The sequence below is a fragment of the Mobula birostris genome, chromosome 20 (assembly GCF_030028105.1).
Source record: "Mobula birostris isolate sMobBir1 chromosome 20, sMobBir1.hap1, whole genome shotgun sequence".
Classification (NCBI taxonomy): Eukaryota; Metazoa; Chordata; class Chondrichthyes; order Myliobatiformes; family Myliobatidae; genus Mobula; species Mobula birostris.
This window is the reverse complement of record NC_092389.1, coordinates 22,855,453-22,873,731: the sequence shown is the minus strand read 5'-3', so window position 1 is coordinate 22,873,731 and position 18,279 is coordinate 22,855,453.

The window sequence follows — 18,279 nt, the reverse complement described above, 5'->3', positions numbered from 1 at the left end:
GGAGAGTTAATTGGGAAAAACTGATTTTGGTCAAGTCGACATCTGGCATGTGGAGGGTGTTTAAAGATGAACTACATAGAGTACAGGACAGGTATGTTCCAGTCAGAAGGAAGGACAAGGATGGTAAGGTAAGAGATGTTAAGAGAGGTGATGAACTTAGTCCAGAAGAATAAAGGAAATGTATGTAAAGCCTAGGAAGCTAGCATCAAACAGAAGATTATAAAGAAGTCAGAAAAGAACTCAAGAAGGAAATTAGGAAAGCCAGGATGGGCAATGAAAAGTCATTGGCAAGTAGGATTAAAGAGAATCCTAAGGCATTCTATACATGCAGTACATCAAGAGCAAGAGGGTAACTAGGGAGAGAGTCGAGCTACTCATGGATAAAAGGGGCAACATTTGTTTGAATGAAGAGAATGTGGATGACGTTCTAACTTGAGTTCCTTCCTAACTTGCTTGATCGAGTTTTTTGATGAGGTGACAAGGGCAATTGATGAAGGTAGAGCTTTGGATGTTGTTTACATGGATTTTAGTAAGGCATCTGACAAAGTCTCTCATAGGGGGCTTATCCAGAAGATTAAGATGCATGGGGTCCATGGTGAATTGGCCATTTGGATTCAGAACTGACTTGCCTATAGAAGACAGAGGATAGTGGTCGATGGGACTTAATCTAACTTGAGGTCTGTGATTAGTGGTGTTCTGCAGGGATCTGTACTAGGACCTCTGCTGTTTGTGATGCATATAAATGACCTGGATGAAAACGGAGATGGATGGGCTCGTAAGCTTACGAAGATTAGTGGCATTGTGGATAGCATAGAAAACAGCGGGATATGGATCAGTTGCAGATTTGGGCAGTGAAATGGCATATGGAGTTTAGCAAAGCTAAATGTGAATTGTTGCACCTTGGTAGCTCAAGTGTAAAGAGACAGTACACCGTTAAGGGCACGACGGTTAACAATGTTGATGAGGCAAGGGATGTTGGGATCCAAGTTCATAGCTCCCTGAAAGTGGCTACCCAGGTTCATAAGCCTACCCATGGCAGGCTTGACTCTAGTAGTTGAGGCACTGAATTCAAAAGTCAGGAAGTTATTTTGAAGCATTTTAGAACTCTAGTTAGGCCGTGTCCGAAGTATTGCTTCTGGACTACAATGTTGCCCATTATGGGAAAGATGCCAAGGGTTTGGAGAGGGTGCAGAAGAGGTTTACCAGGTTGGTGCCTGGATTAGAGGACATGTATTATAACGAGAGGCTGGACAAACTTGGGTTGTTTTCTCTGTTGCGGCAGAGGCTGAAGGGTGGTTTCTAAGATTATGAGAGGCATAGACAGAGTAGACAGTCAGTATCTTTTCCCCAGAGTTGAAATGCCTAATACCTAAGGGCATTCATTTAAGGCAAGAGAAGTTAAGTTCAAAGGAGATGTGAGGGGCAAGTTTTCTTACACAGAGAATTGTGGGTGCCTGAGATGCGTTTCCTAGGCTGGTGGTCGAGGCAGATACATTAGAGGCTTTTAAGAGTGTTTAGATAGGAGGGAAATGGAAGGCTATGCACATTGTGTAGGCAAAGGGAATAGTTTCGTTGGCCATTTGATTACTAATTTAATTGGTTCAGCACAACATTGTGGGCTGAAGGGCCTGTTCCTTTGCTGTACTGTTCTATGTTTTATAAGGGCCAAAGGTGAATGCTTTAGTGGAATTAAAGGACGTGAGGATAGTGCAGGAAAGTGGATCTGAGGTAAAAATATTATTGAACACATTGAACAGCAGATCGTGTATGAGGGGCCAAATAGTCAATTCTTTCTTATGCTACACGTCAACTTTCAAGAACAACAATTCATTTACTCAAATTTACAAAAATGTGTCTGTCATTGAAAATAACAGTTGCTTGCAGAATCTACCATAATGGATAGAATTTGTTTGTACATTCCATCTCCCTATCCCTCAACCCAGTCTCAATGGTAACTTATTTTAGTGTAAGGAGGTAAAAATATTACATTCTCATACCAAGTATTATCATTAAATATTCTTTAAAAAAATCATCATTGATATTTAATATTCTCCAACAATCTCTCAACACCCCATTGCTGCAGATTTATTCCAGTGTGGCAGTTCTATCTTTTTCATAACTCATCCATTTATTCTATAAGTGATATTAACATTTTCATACTAATTATAAACAGTCTCATGCTGTTGATCAAATCTATATATAAATATTGGTTGAAATGGCTCAAATTTATATTTGGAGTGTTAAAAGAAAGATAAGGATTTCAAGCTTATTTTATTGAATTTTATTTGAGTTGCAACCCAAGAGATAAAAAAACTGCATATCCATAGGCAGTTTGGACAATGCATAATTTTGATGAATCAAATAGCCTCCCTCTGTGATATATCATCATATAATATCTAATAATATTTTACAATATATAAGCCATATGTAATAACGTGTGACTTGCAAGTTACTCTTTTCACTCTCAAATTTCTTGGATTTAGTTTTCACTTTGAAAGGAATTATTGACTCAAGTTAATGAGTTAAATGTGAAAACAGAGCAGGAGCCAAAATAAACATTTTAGTTCATCTTTTGGTTAATAATATGAATATTAGAATTAAAGTACAGCTTAACAATAATTGTTTTGGATTGTTTTCAGAAATCCTTTTCGTGAAATAGCTTATGAGTTAAGTTGGGAAAAAACTGTTCCAATTTGTTTGCATATCTAACATCATTAAAAAAGCTTGGAGATGGGTGGTAACAACCTTTGTTTTAGTAAAAGGTTGCATTACCTATTGTTTAAGTGCTCTCCTAATGTGTCTGGTATGTAACAATGTTGCTATTAGCTCTATTTTTGGGGTCAAGAATCATTCTTATTACCATCTCCTTATAGTATTGACATGCTCCACACGATATGAGCTATTCAGATCTTTGCTAAACAATCTGTATTGATCTTTGAGGGTGAGCTTTCACTGCCCTTGGCTGACATCCATTTAAGAGCATGTCCTGGATGTACGTAAACAACTCATTCTACTGTCGCACAGCCATCTGCTTTTAGAGCTTTGAACCATTTACGTCTGTTAAAGTGACTTCAATAGGGATCAATGCCCCATTTATGTTCATGGCATTAACACCAAACCTGCTGGAATGGGTGGATGAATTAAAGGATACAGCCTCACTCATTGCAGCCAGTTCATGAACAATTTGACACTTGCCTCCTCTCAAACCTCTGGAACATATGCAGCCATGGATGCATTCTGCGAGGTCAGATTAACTTAGCAACAGATCTGCTACATAAAATTGCAATCAGTTTACAGTAATAAAACTAGTAATTCGCTCTATCTGGTCTCTACTTATGCTTACCTTTAATATTCCAACCATCCTTCATTAATTCTGTCTCTGTTACCAACTGGCACAACATTTTCTCTGTCGAAACTGATTCCAAACTGTAGATTTTGCTTGAAGAATTCATGCCACTATAAGGTGCAAAGGTTCCTTAAGCTTGTCATAACCAGGGGTGGTAGTGGGGATAAGCTCCCACTACCTATTAAATGCTCCCAGTGGCATGCATCTCAAGTAGCCTCTGACAACTAAGTCCAGCTGGCCTTAACAAGTGGCTTAGCTGCTAAGCCTGGTGGAATCATTTCTACTGACAGGAGAAGGGGCAAAGGCAGGTTACTGGCACCTTAAACCAGCCACTGCAGGCAAATGGGTCTCATCAACTGTGGTTGGCAGCTCATCGAGGAGAAGGAAAACTCTGACCTCAAACCTCCACTGCCTTGCAGCTATACCCTCTCATGGGAAAGGTTTCAGGAGTAAACTCCAAGGGAAAAATCCGGAGCTGGAGTCCCTAAGACAGCCCTCCATTGAGTTCGATGCTGACTGGCAACTCCTGCAATGCTGCCGGGGCCAAACTGTATCAGTCTCTGACATTCCTTTGGATTCATCAGATGTGTGGAGAGGGGGAGCTTGCTACATGGGCTCAAGCTTGCGTATCTCGACAGCTAGGATGCAACATTCATGGTCGACCCTGACCAACGAAGGCCTAGGAGGAAGAATAAGGTCCAAAGTATTGTGGAATATTTGATCAACAGAAAAGCAACTGAATAAACCACAAGACATACATACTGACCTTAGAATCTGAATTCCTGATTGATGACCCTTGTCTATGAATCTCTGCCTTCTCATTATTATATTATAGAATTTAAAGATAAAATCTTCCTCCTTGCAGTGGCCCTCATAGAGGACATTATATTTGGTTGCAGAGATCTTATTAAAGTAAAACAAGCCAATCAGCTTTTTTATGGCTATAGCCTGTATTTTCTCTTTGATTTCGGGAATACATTTCCAAGGAAATACAATTAACTTGAATTGTTTGTCTGACTTGCTTCTTCATGGGCAGGTTTCAGAACTATAATAGTGATTTAAACAGCAGGATGTCCAATACCAGACCCAGACCAATATAAATGTTACACTGATTTTCAGCTTTCAAACACAATTTGCCACCAGTTATAGAAACTTCAAATGTTTATTTAAATTCATTGACTATCCAGGGTTTACACCAAATTAAAAATACAGCCCTATGTTTAGCAAGTTTATACTGTGACACCTTGTACCAGTGGTTAGCTCAAAATGCATCTCTTAAAATAATATCTCAACACATCTTTTATCCTGACCTTTCCCTCAGTCACGTTCTCTCACACCAGCTTAACGAAGCAATTACAACATTAAAGAAGTAGGATTCAGAATCTGCATACAAACGCCAATATCAAAGCACCTCTTTCCAACTTCTATTAAACATCGTTCTTCTGAAATTTGCTGAAACAGTAATTACATTGATGTAAGTTCTGCTTCTATGCAGTTGACTCATATCAGATTCTCAACCATGTTAATACCTCAGCTGGCAGAAGCTGGGACCAGAATCTCAGCAACCCAGTGTTGCCATAGTAATGGACATATTGACTACAACAAAAGCTGATTTCATTGACGGCCATACATGTAGTTCCACCACCAGTCAGAATTGCTCTGTTGGGTCTACTGTGCAAACATATTTGAAACCAATAATTAAACTGCTATCTAAACGTTGAACTCCGTTCATTATCAGATCTTCTTAACGTTTAAGTGTGCAATTTTTTTCTGCTACGTGCCATGGTAAGACTATGAGTATTTGCATTTAGCAGTACGTCTGCTGAATAAAAAAAACGTTTTCGAAGTATAAGGAAATAAAGCATGCCTCAAAAGTTGAAACTGTTGGCAAAGGCGGGTGAATGTAAGTTCAAGGTTTGATCAAGATCTTGATCTTAATTAGGAAAAGTTAGGTGGAGAGACTAAAGTATTTAAGATGGAAATTACAAAATGTAGGTTGTGATGAGTACTCTGGAATACGGAATATGTTTTGTTGAAGGTCAAATAGAATAGTCAGGATCAGTCTACTGTGGAACTGGTGGTAAAAATGGAACTGAAAGTTGGGGTCCAATTTTGCTGTGGGGATGGACATATATTGATTAATTTTGTAGCCTCTTCAAGACTGATTATAAGGTGATAGCTTGGATATGGTAAGGGCTAAGTAGTAGGTGTAGGTGAGAGACATAATATACACATTCAGTGTAATCCTGTGTTAAGAAACATTGTGTGACACTGAGTGAAGAATCTAAGAGTATAGATTCATAAAATGAGTGCTTACTTTGAAGGCATTAGAGATTTTGAAAGCATTCTAATCCAGCTAAACAGTGAATCTACTTCAGATCTTCTGACAGTTGGTTTGTGGTAGTCCTTCAGAACTTAGAATTAATTGTAAATTTTCAAACCCTTTGTTTTCATCTACACTTTGAAATTTATTATGTAGTGCTTATTGTTTCCAAGATATTTTCCCACTTGGAAGCCTGATGCCAGATTAGGCTAATAAATAAGACTATTTCTTGTTTCTCTTCAGAAGCATTGAGTCTGGAAATGGTGTAAATACTAAGACTACTCCCTGTAAGTACAACACCAGGTCTTTCAACTATTTTATAAATGCAAGACAATAATTGTTTGAGATTAAGACTGGCATACCATATTAACCCATCAATGTCATTTTTGTAATGTTCCCCTAGTATCATAACTTAGTGGTTTGGTAATAACCAATTACACCTTCCTGGACCACACATAATACTTCATCTTTACTTTTTGGATAACGTAAAATACCCTAAATTTAAACTAATTTCAAATTGGTGACAGGATTATTTTCTTTCTTTAGGAATGCAATGGAATAGGAATAGAGAATCGTAAAATATCTTTACCTCTTACTTAATACACATCACCTTTGCACCAACCATTATTATTTGGGCTCTAGGATCAGATTTGAAGTCCAAATGAATAAGAAAATGAAAATTGCCTTGCTTTGTGCCCCAGTCTTTATGAACATGTGATTGGTAGCTTTGCAGACTCTTCATTCTGGGCACAGATCAGCCATCACTGCAACAGTTTGCAAGAAAGTTAGAGGTATATCCAAAAGATGAAGCTTAACCTTAAAAGAAGGCCGATTTGGAATGTTGCTCCAATTAGTTCAGTTTTTTTAAACATGAGTCAAAAGGAAACCACTAGGTTCTGGAAAATAATGGTCGAAGGTGAAACCAGGAATGGACATCCTATTTCCCATGATCAGGAGGCAAATTCTGAAGTGTAACATTCAGATAGTCTGTTGTGATGCGGCTGAGATTATAATCTAATCTCCAGGACTGCTACTTCCAAAACTAAGATCCTGTACAGGAAAAGCAAATTCTATGACGTTACAGAAATAGTAGTTGCGAGGATAGATCTTTTCTTCCAAATACACATGGTAATACTCATTCCCAACCTGATTTGGTGAATAACTCTGTCAGCTACTGGACATCGTTGACTTCTGATCATAGACATCACAGCAGCTTTCACAGAACTCTTCCCTCTTCCATTTACCACCGCCACTTGTAATTTTGTGTACAGAATCAGATGTCCACTCTCATTTTCAGTGTGGGCCTTTCAAAGTTGCAGCAATTTGCTGATCATTGATACATACAGCATGCAACAGGCCTGTAGTGTTCTGGTGCAGTGTGTTGAAACTCTGACTAAACACCAAGTTAAACCGGACCCAATGAAGACAGTCGTAGTAAGGTTAACCATTTACTGTTCACTCTTCCACATTAACGTCGTACGGTGAAAACTGTTGATGAAAAAATACAAACATATACAGTGTCTGTTTCATTCAGGAGACCAATCGCGCTCTCTTCTTTCAGTGAGTGTCTCCAGCCGCCCCGAGTAGCGGGTGAGGGGGTCACGTCAAACCGCCGCCGGGCTCGAGCCAACCCCGCATTTGAAATTGAAAAGCCGGCAGCGCGCCGCCCCAACCGCCGCTTCCGTAACAGAAACCACATTAATATTTTTACTTCAAATACATTCTTGTGAACTTACGGCGTTGCTTCTATAACGTTTCTTTGTGGGTAGAAATGGAGCTCTTCACGATCATGCCGTACGCATGGCACCCACCTTTACACCTTTCCGAACCAAGATGCGGCGAAACCGGAGGTGACGTCATCGCATGCCGCGATATACCATAGACAATGAATTTACCTTTGTTATACTGTAACATAATTATCAACCTTTAACTTTAACTAGAAAATAGTTACAAACAAATCATTTAAAACGTAGACCCAACAAAGTCAAATAAATGCCCTAAGGGCAACACACTCCCCGCCTGACCTTTGTAAGGTCACTAGAAACATGGTATAGAACTTCAGTCTCTAGATCAGTCTTTAGGTAGAAGTAGAATGACCTCTGTAACTGGTCTCAGGTTTCCTTTTCAGGATTCGTTGTAAAGATGTGAACTGGTTGACTGCCTGCTCTTTGTCGTTTGGTAAGCTCTGGCGCGGTACTCTGAATGGTAGTGAGGCAACCTAGTTGTTCGCTTCATCTCTAAAAACCTTTGTGTCCATTATCTTTAAGAAGATGGCGTCTTCCACCGATGGGGCAAGTTTACTATCATGCTTAGTTTGAGCGAAGACTGACTGTCCCAGTGTCTTCTCAGTTACTTTACTATGCTCGTGCCTTTGTTGTGCTTCCTTGATACACATAACACTTGTGGAGGGCTGAGGAATTGAACGACGGCCTCTCTCTAGCACGTTAGTCTTCAGCGTGTTAACTGTCGGTTGATGTACGATGCCAGGGCACACCTCTCCTATCACCACCCAGCCCAGATCCAGATGTTGGGCGAAGGGGGCGTTGTGTGGTCCATTAACCTGCTGCCTGACTTTGTGCACCCTAAGAACGTCTCTTCCGAGTAGCAGGAGTATTTCTGCTTCCGGATCCAGTTCTGGGATGTGCTTGGCAATGTGGTGAAGATGGGGCTGGTGTAGCACTGCGCTTGGCGTCGGAATCTCGGATCGCTTATTTAAGATCTCATTGCACTCTAAGTGTGGAGGGAGACTGATGACGACTTTGCCATCCAGTGACTCGAGCTGGAAGCCTTCTGCCTTCCTGCCATATGTTTCTGCGATGCCAGAGCAATTCTGAGGTAGTATGGGAATGGATTACCCTTTATGCTGAACAACTCAAAGAACTCTGGTCTCACTAGTGAGTGGTTGCTCTGGTCATCCAGAATTGTATAGGCTTTGATGGCCTTGTTTTTGGCTCCCTTAGGGTATACCTCAGTGAGGCAGATCGTTGAGCACGAATGGCTCGACTGACCTGGACCACAAACTTCTGTGCAGCCCGAGCTGACAATAGTTGTATCAGAGCGATCCTCTCTTGTGGGAGTGGAGGAGCCTTGGCAGCTTGCGGTGACGGGCCGGGATGCATATGGACCCATCGTGATTAGTGCTGTTACATTCCGAGCACTTTACGGGGAACGTACACTCTTTAGCGAGGTGGGAGGTAGAGGAACAGCACTTAAAACATATTCTTTTTTTCCTTGAGAAGGGCCTTTCTTTCATCAAAGGGTTTGTTTCAAGACATTCTGCATTTTTTGAGGGGGTGGGGTTTGTTGTGCAATGGACAATTCTTGCTAGGCTCATCGTTGATTGTGGAGACTTCAGTTTTATGCACTGAGACGGGTTTATTGATGACAAAATTGTTCAAAATGGGTTTGACTGGGTTGGTGTGAGTTGTGGTGCTGCCTTGATTCATGAAACTAGGGTCGTTTTGCCTCTTCGCCTCCTTGCACACAAACCAACTAAAATACTCAAAGGGAGGGAATCGACCACTGTTCTCTTCCTTGTACTCTGAGCCAATAGACACCCATCTTTCCTGCAGCCCAAATGGAAGCTTGTCCACAATTGGTCCAATTCCGCGTGGGGTATCCAGATACGACAGGCCAGTTAAATAGCTGTCTTCTTTAGCACCTTGAATCTCCATGAGTAAATCTCCGAGTTCTCGTAACTTAGTGTGGTCCTTGGCTGACACCGGAGGAAAATTGTCCAGCCGTTCAAATAGCGCCCTCTCAATAATTTCAGGGGCCGCATAGCAGTCCCAAAGTCTCCCCCATGCTTTGTGTAAGGCTAGCTTGGGGTTGTTGACGTACACTGAGCATATGCGTTTCACCTGTTCACTTGATTCCTTTCCCAGCCATTTAGGTCACAAGGTCCAACTCTTGGCTTGCTGTGAGCTGGACTCCGCCGGTGGCACTGGTGAATGAGGAGTACCACGCACGGTAATCTTCAGGCTTATCGTCAAACTGGTACAGTCCTGAATTGATGAGGCCTCGTTGCGCTAAATACTGTGCCAAGGGTTCTGCTGCAGGTGGCGTGCTAGCTGGGGGAATATGTTGGGGAACATATGACTGAGTGTGTACGTTCATGTTGGGATTTGATGTTCTGACTTCAGACTTTGTCTTTGATCTTGCCGGATCAGGTAAGTTTGGTGTCGAGAAGTATTCGTAGTCAGCCTTTTCATACTTGAGTTTGTGGCAAGGTTGCAATTGTGAATTGTCTTCCCCAGGTGGACGTGATGCAACAAAGCTTCCCTGTGATTTCACACGAGATGGGACGCCAACAGGCAAGTATGGAGAGGGAGAATGAATCTGCAGGTCAATTTGAGATTGGACATATTCGCTGGTGCATTCCAATTTGGCCCTTTCTGATATAGATTTTACTGTTTCGTCTAGAACGTGCATTTCTTCAGTGTTTTCCAACCCTTGTGCTTCCACCGCGGCCGCATCAGCTTCTCCTTGTAGCGTCAGCACTTCTAACTCTGTATCTATCCTTGCCTTTTCCAACTGGTTTTCCGCTTCTCTGGCAGCCTTTTCCATTTTCAGTTTTGCTTCTTGGTTAGCGTATGACGCTCACAACTTGGTGGCTCCTGCTTTAGCTCTTGCGAAGGCAGCCACACTTGTCGACATCCTGCTGCTCTTGGCACTGAGTGCAAGCGACTTGATGCTTGATCGCGAAGCCATCGTACCACTTGTCGAGACACCGAATGATTCCGCCTTTTCACTGTAGTGTTCTCGTGCAGTGTGTTGAAACTCTGACTAAACACCAAGTTAAACCGGAACCAATGAAGACAGAGTCGTAGTAAGGTTAACCATTTACTGTTCACTCTTCCACATTAACATTGTATGGTGAAAACTGTTGATAAAAAAATACAAACATATAGAGCGTTTGTTTCATTCTGGAGACCACGTGCGCTCTCTTCTTTTAGTGAGTGTCTCCAACCACCCCGAGTAGCGGGCGAGGGGGACATGTCAAACCGCCGCCGGGCTCGAGCCCACCCGGCGTTTGAAATTGAAAAGCCGGCACGTGCGCCGCCCCAACCGCCAATTCCTTAACAGAAACCGCGTTAATATTTTTACTTCAATTACTTTCTTATGAACTTGCTTCTATAATGTTTCTTTGTGGGTAGAAACGGAGCTCTAATGATCATGCTGCACGCACGGCTCCCACCTTTACACCTTCCCGAACCAAGACACGGAGAAACCGAAGGTGACGTCATCGCATGCTGTGATATACCATAGACAATGGATTTACCTTTGTTATACTGCAACATAATTATCAACCTTTAACTTTAACTAGAAAATAGTTACAAACAAATCATTTAAAACGTAGACCCAACAAAGTCAAATAAATGCCTTAAGGACAACGCAAGGCCTTTCAAACCTCTGAGTCCACACTGACTGTCAAGCACCTGATTACACCATTCCTATTTTATTCTTCCCACATTCCCATCAATTCCCTCCAAATCGAACACTCATCTATTTATTTAGAGATACCGCGTGGAGCTGGGCCTTCCCACCTACGTCGCCTAATCACAGGACAATTTACAAGGACCAATTAACCTACTAACCAGTAAATCCTTGGACTGCGAGAGGAAACCAGAACACCCAGTGGAAACCCACACCCACTCTTTCTACAGCAATAGCTAATACGTTTTTCAAGTAAGGAAGATGACCATTGCTCTGAGTGGGCTTACTTGGAGATCATTGGTCCTTAAAGTGATTGTGCCTCATTGCATCATTGCTTGACTGATACCAGACACAGTTGTGCGTTGTGAAGCTCAGACCATGTGAGTAACTGCTTAAAAGGTTGGAGCAAGAGGGTATCCTCATGTTTTCTGTTACATTAAGGTTACTGTACTTTTTCAAATTCAGGTAAAGATTCGTCACCACAGAATAGAGTATTCTGCACCATGATCACTTATTAAATTCTTGGGTTCATAATTCAACTTTCAAAGTAAATTTATTATCACACACACACACACACACACACACACACAGTCTTGAGATTGACTTCTTTTGCGGCCATACACAGTAAATCCAAGAAACACAATAGGATCAATAAAATACCATAGCCAACAGCATAGACAATCAACCAATGTGCAAAAGACAACAAACTGTGTAAATACCAAAATTATAAATAAATAAGCAAAAGATATAGAGAATACGAGAAGAAGAGTCCTTGAAAATTAGGCCACAGGTTATGGGAACAGTTCAGTGATGGGGCAAGTGAAGTTGAGTGAAGGTATCTCCTATGGTTCAGGAGCCTGATGGTTGAGGAGTAGTAACTGTTCCTGAACCTAGTGGTGTGAGTCCTGAGGCTCCTGTACCTTCTTCCTGGTGGCAACAGTCGGAGAGCATGACCTAGGTGATGGGGATCCCGGATGACAGATGCTGCTTTCCTGCTGCAATGCTCATGTAAGTGTGTTCACTGGTGGGGAGGGATTTACCATGATGGACTGTATCATATCCACTACTTTCTGTAGGATTTTCCATTCAAGGGCATTGGTGTTTCCGTACTAGGCTGTGATGCTGCCAATCAGTATACTCTCCACAACACATCTATAGAAGTTTGTCAAGGATTTAAATGTCATGTCCAATATTCACAAACTTCTAAGTGGAAGTGCTACCGTGCTTTCTTTATAATGTAACTTATGTGCTGGGCCCAGGACAATTCTTCTGAAATGATAACACTGAGGAATTTAAAGTCATCGACCCTCTCCATCTCCGATCCCTCGATGAGGACTGGCTTATGGACTTTTGGTTTCTCCTCCTGAAGTCAACCATCAGCTCCTTGGTCTTGCTGACATTGAATGAGAGGTTGCTGTTGTGGCAACACTCGGCCAGATTTGACTCGTGAATAATAGCAATCCTGGTCCATTGTAAATATAGGTAGGCAGAGGGCAACTTCTGTACTGCACCCATTACCTCTTGCTAAATCTTCATTTCAGCTGATTTTTATATGTTAACACTCTGGCTACAAACACTCAGAAGATCAATGAATAAGAAACTCCATACTGTGTTTTGCACTCCTCGTCCGTAACTTGATACTCAAATTCCTTCATTCTTAGGTTTATTCAAGCATATCCAGTGAAGCCAATCAGATGCAGAGCACTGAAATTATTTAAAAAGCACAATTCATATCAAAATTATTACACTTTAAAACGGGTTGTATGTGATCAGTGCCATATTGTCCAAGGCTTAAACATCATGGATGAGCATTTTCTTGACTACTGTACAACCATTTAGTTATTACATCTTCACCAACGTAAGAGGAAAAGATATATGATACTCAGTTATGCACACAAGATGCTGGAGGAACTCAGTAGGTCAGTTAGTATCTGTGGAGAGGAATAAACGGAGGACATTTTGGGCCGAGACCCAAGGATGCATTGCTCTGGATTTTCAGCATCTGCAGAATCTCTTGTATTTGTGATACTTAGTGACATCTTGTCAATAACTGGCCATAACAAGACATCCCATTGATTCAATAAGTGTAACTTCTCTAAAGATCTTTTGTACTCAAACTGCCCTTTGTAAGTCATTGCATTTTCCCTGATAACCATCTATATTCAACTGAACTATCACCGCTCCACAGATTCCAACAGAGGTTAATTGTTTCAGGACCCAGTTTGAAGTCTTTTCTAAAATCACTTTTTCCATCCTGTCAATATTATATTGCCTACCTATGTACTAATTAAATGAAAAACCGTTCAACTGATACTTTCTGATATGTTTTGTGACATTTGATGTGCTTTTACATACCCCTGATTGCCATGCACATTACTACAAAGGCTGCTACAATTCCATGCCATTCAATTAAGTAATAATATCTCCATGAGAACATACAGTACCTGTGAGCTACAGTGGATTCCAATTAATTGAACCTTTGGTTAATCAGGGCAGCCACTTACTTGGGACAACTCTAAAAGAACAAAAATTAATCAAGAAGATAGCTGGGATTCCCTTTGTTTATTTTGGACAATATGCTGCTTAATTGTGATAGGAGACTGCTACTGAACAGTCTCTAACCAGCATCAGTCTCGTGCATTTGTGTGGTTGTAAGACACTACACCATACCTAGAGTGAACAATTCTTAAATAATGTCAATTGTGCCCGTTAGTGTTTAAAAAGCAGTGATTTTTTGTCAATGATAGTTAGCGAGAAATAAGCAGCAAGACAATTCAGAACCGTTTTGCTCACTGCGGTTTCAAGCATCCAAGCTTGGAGGTGCCAGAGCTGGCCCAGAGTGAAGATGAAACAATTTCACTACTTCAACAAGTCAGAAACCATGAAGAATTTGAAGATATCAACAATCATCTTAAATGTTACAATGAAAATGAAGATTTGTGGGATGCAATCGTCGAAAGTATTGTATGAAGATGTGGTACCCCTGGGGGGACAAATGAAACATAAATACGCTGTACTGTTCATGCATAATAACTTTGGTAAATGAGTACATGTGTACTCCCCCGACCACCGCCCCCCCCACACCAAAGCAAGGCATTCTGGCAGGCAAAAGCAATGAATCGCATACTGAAAATTGAATACAAGCCCTTACAATTCAGTGGCAGATGCAGTGCTCAAAACGATAAGAGAATACCTTGTATGCAGATTCTCAGAATTTTCAACTAAACATATTTGCCTGTTTTAAAGTAATATCCTTTTCTTCCTCAACATGAAATGATATTTGCATTAAATAACTTATTTTAACTCTTTTTAAAAATTATTTGAACAACTATTTAGAAGTAAATTGAACAGATTTCAACTTTGTCACACACTCCCCCTCAAAGGTAGATGTCTTCCTGACATCTCCTCCCAGTGATAGACTTGCAATCATTATATTTCATTTCTTTGGTTTCTAGTAGGTAAATGGTATTTGATGTAGGAACTGAGGCACAGGTAGCCATGAAGTCATTGATGTTACAGAATTATAAGGCAAAGCCTGATACTGATGCTGTCTACAGTCTGTATGTTGTGACATGTGGGGGTCCCAACTCTGTCATAAATAAAGCATTTTGGGTTGTCATCCTCTCTGAGGAAACTTTGAGCTCCCTTGTCTTTGCTCCATCTGGTTGCCTGGCTGATCATTCACTAGAGTAAATACAGGAACTAGTATTGGTTCACATGCAGGAAAATCACTTAGGTCACTTGGTTCAGTTGTAGGTACAGGGACTGGTAATGATTCACAATCAGGTAAGTCACCGAGATTACTTGGTACAGATGAAGATACAGAGACTGGGGGTATTGGTTCATATGCAGACAAGCTCAACAACTGTTCCTTCTCAGGTACTTGTCGGAAGTATTGTGAATCCTCAACCCTCATTTGCTGCTCAGCAAGTTGTATAGGCTCTACTTCAAAACAGGTGTGTAAAAAGGGCCCAAATGATCATTAGGGACCTGAGTCACCCCAACCACAAACTGCTACCATCCAGGAAATTAGTACTGCAGCATAAAAGCCAGGACCAACAGGCTCCAGGATATCTTCTTCCACCAAGACTTTAGACTGATTAATTCATGCTGATACAATTGTATTTCTATGTTATATTGACTATCCTGTTGTACATTCTATTTATTACAAATTACTAAGTACATTGCACACTTAGACGGAGACGTAACATAAAGATTTTTACTCCTCGTGTATGTGAAGGATGCCAGTAATAAAAACAATTCAATTCAATTCAGTCCTTGCTAGTGTGAGGTTGGGGACATTCGACTTAGTAGTAATGTTTATCCTCACTGTCACTGGCTGGTTCACTCTCTTCCCTTTCTTTAGGTGGATGAGCCCTGGTGCCCCGTTTTGCAGACAGTCTTGCTTTGTTGCAGTATTATTTGTGGTTTAACATCCAAAGGCAGGTGTTGAAATCGCATGAGAAGATTGCGATGTAGCACTTTAGATCTTCCCTTCCCTTGTTCAGGTTTGTACTTCATAGATTGGTACTTCCTCCCCAACTTTTCAAACCACAATATGGATGCAGTCCTCCCAATGGTTTCAAAGCTTTCCTGGATCTCCATGGGGTATCAGATTCTTTACTAGGACATGCTTCCCAGGTTGTAACTCTGTACGTCTCACTCTGCTGTCATAATTCCTCTCATTTCTCCCTGAGACTTTTTGCATATATGCCTTTGCTATCTGAAGGGCTTCTTGCATCCCTCTTTTCCATCTTTCCAAGATGGGTTGTACTGTGAGTTGCAGGACTTTTGTCAGTGTTGAAGCCAAAGGATATATCTATGGGCCACCTCAGCAATCTACTGAAGAGAAGGTAGAACAAAGGCAATCCGGTTACGTCTGATCTTGTACAATTGTAAGCATAGACCATTTTATTCAATGACTCCTTATCATTTTCTTTTTGTCCTTCTCTTAGTGTTTTCAAGATTTGCAGAAGGGTCCAGTTGAGTCTCTCAACCTGTCCATTTCTCTGCGGGTGATACAGTGTAGTCTTTGATCCTGCCATGCCATTATGTTTTCTCAGTTGCGTGAAGAGTTGGCTCTCAGATTCGGCCCCTTGATCATGGTGTGCTCGTGATGGGAACCCAAACTTCAGGGAAGTCGTTGAAAATGCGGCCAGAGACAGTTTTTCCTGACTTTCAGGTTGTGGCGTGTGTCTGTGCAAGTTGTGTAAAAGGGTCAATAATCTCCAGACTGTACTCATATCCACCCCTGCACTTGTCCAGGTGAAGAAAGTCAACTGACACAAGTTCAAATGGCTGCATTGTCACGATGCTCGTGAGTGGTGCCCTTGTATCCTGACACGGCTTCTTTTGCTTGAGACAGTACGGACTTCTGGCAGATGGTGCTCAATGTCCCTCTGCACATGAGACCAGAAAAATCTCTCTCTCACCAGAGCTGTTGTACGATCAATGCCCTGGTGCCTCATTTTATCATGTAGCTCTTTCAGGACTGTACACCTGAACTTCTCAGGCAGCACCAGTTCTATACATTGGGTAGTTTTCCAATGAAGGATACCATCCTCATCCAATACTAATGGCTCGCTTGCTTAATGTCTGTATTTATTGAAAAGTCGGCTTTGAACCTGAGCGTACAAAGTGAATTACTGCTTTGATGTCTCCATCCTCTCCTGTTCTTTTCAGATCCCTCTGCTGGACAGTGGTGGGACAGATATCTTCATCAAGTCAACGTTTACTGCATCTACCTGTACAGATACTGCCGTGGACCAGGGTACGTCTGCACTTTGCTGCACTTCCGTGGCCTGGACTGTGGCTCCCACTGAATCGGATGAGATTTCTTCTGTGTGCTCACTCATAGCTGTTTCCATGGCTACCAGTATTTGGGATAAAGAGTCAGCATCAACATTTTCTTTTCCTGGCCAATGATGGATAATGGCTAGTTCAGCAACCCATCTATATCCGGTTGCTTTCAACTTTGCTGAAGACAGAACATACTTGAGGGGGTTGTTGTCACTGTAAACTGCGAATGTTGGGGTGTAGCACAGGTAACCTCAAAAATTTTCAGTAACTTCCCACTTGAAGGCAAGGAATTCCATCTTCCTGCTGTGTGGCTGATAGTTTTTTTCTGCGTTTGTCAATGTTTGTGAACCACAAGCTATGACTCACAATTTGCCATCTTGCTTTTGATACAGGACTGTCCCCAACCCTTGATGGAGGCATCAATGTGGAGAGGGAGTAGTTCTGCAAAGTCTGGGAGTCACAGCACAGGTGACTGTACTGGGCAGTCAATCAGCTTCTCCAAAGTTTTTGATGTGTCTCTGTCCAAGTGATCGGTTTACAAGAGGCGACACAGTTCCTCTTCTTATTTGTCTTTCTGATGCTACCCCTTCTGAGCTGATGCTAGTCACTATCATCTATGCTTTTTAACAGGACATACAGCGGGGTCATGATTCAAGAGAACTCTTTAATGCATTGCCAATAGTAGCTTAATAGACCCAGAATCTTTCTCAGTTCTCCCACTGTGCCTGGCCTCTTCTCTTTCAGTGCTGTAACCATCTGATCTTCCTCTGCCAACACACTCCTCCCCAGGTAGCGAACCGCAGCCTTAAAGAACTCACACTTGCTGGGTTTACGTTTCACTCCATGCGCCCGCATTTGTTGTGACATTCTTCTCACCGCATGAACATGCTCTTCGAAGGTCTTAGTGAAAACCAGTGTGTCATCCAGGAATGGTACACAGACTTAGACCCTTAATCCTTCAAGGCACCCCTCCATGAAACATTGGTGGGCTGCAGGTGCATTCGTGAGTCCAAAGGGGATATGAACCCACTCACACAAGCCCCAGGGGGCGATGAAGGCTGCTAGTGGCCTGCTTTCCTTCATCATGAATCCTTGGTGGTATGCCTTCCCCTGGTCAAGTAACAAGAACCAAACATTACCCCCAAGTCTGTCCACAATGTCTTGCACTCGTGGAATGGGCTGGCTGTCAGGAATAGCCTTCTTATTTAGGTCCCTATAATCAATGCAGAGACAAAGACTTCCATCTTTCTTTCTGACACACAGGATCGGTGAGGTGCAAGTTGATTTAGATTTCCCGATTCACCCGTGGACAATTAGGTCATGCAAATAATCCTTCATTTCTTTGTAGAGGGGTTTTGGAACTGAAATATTGGAG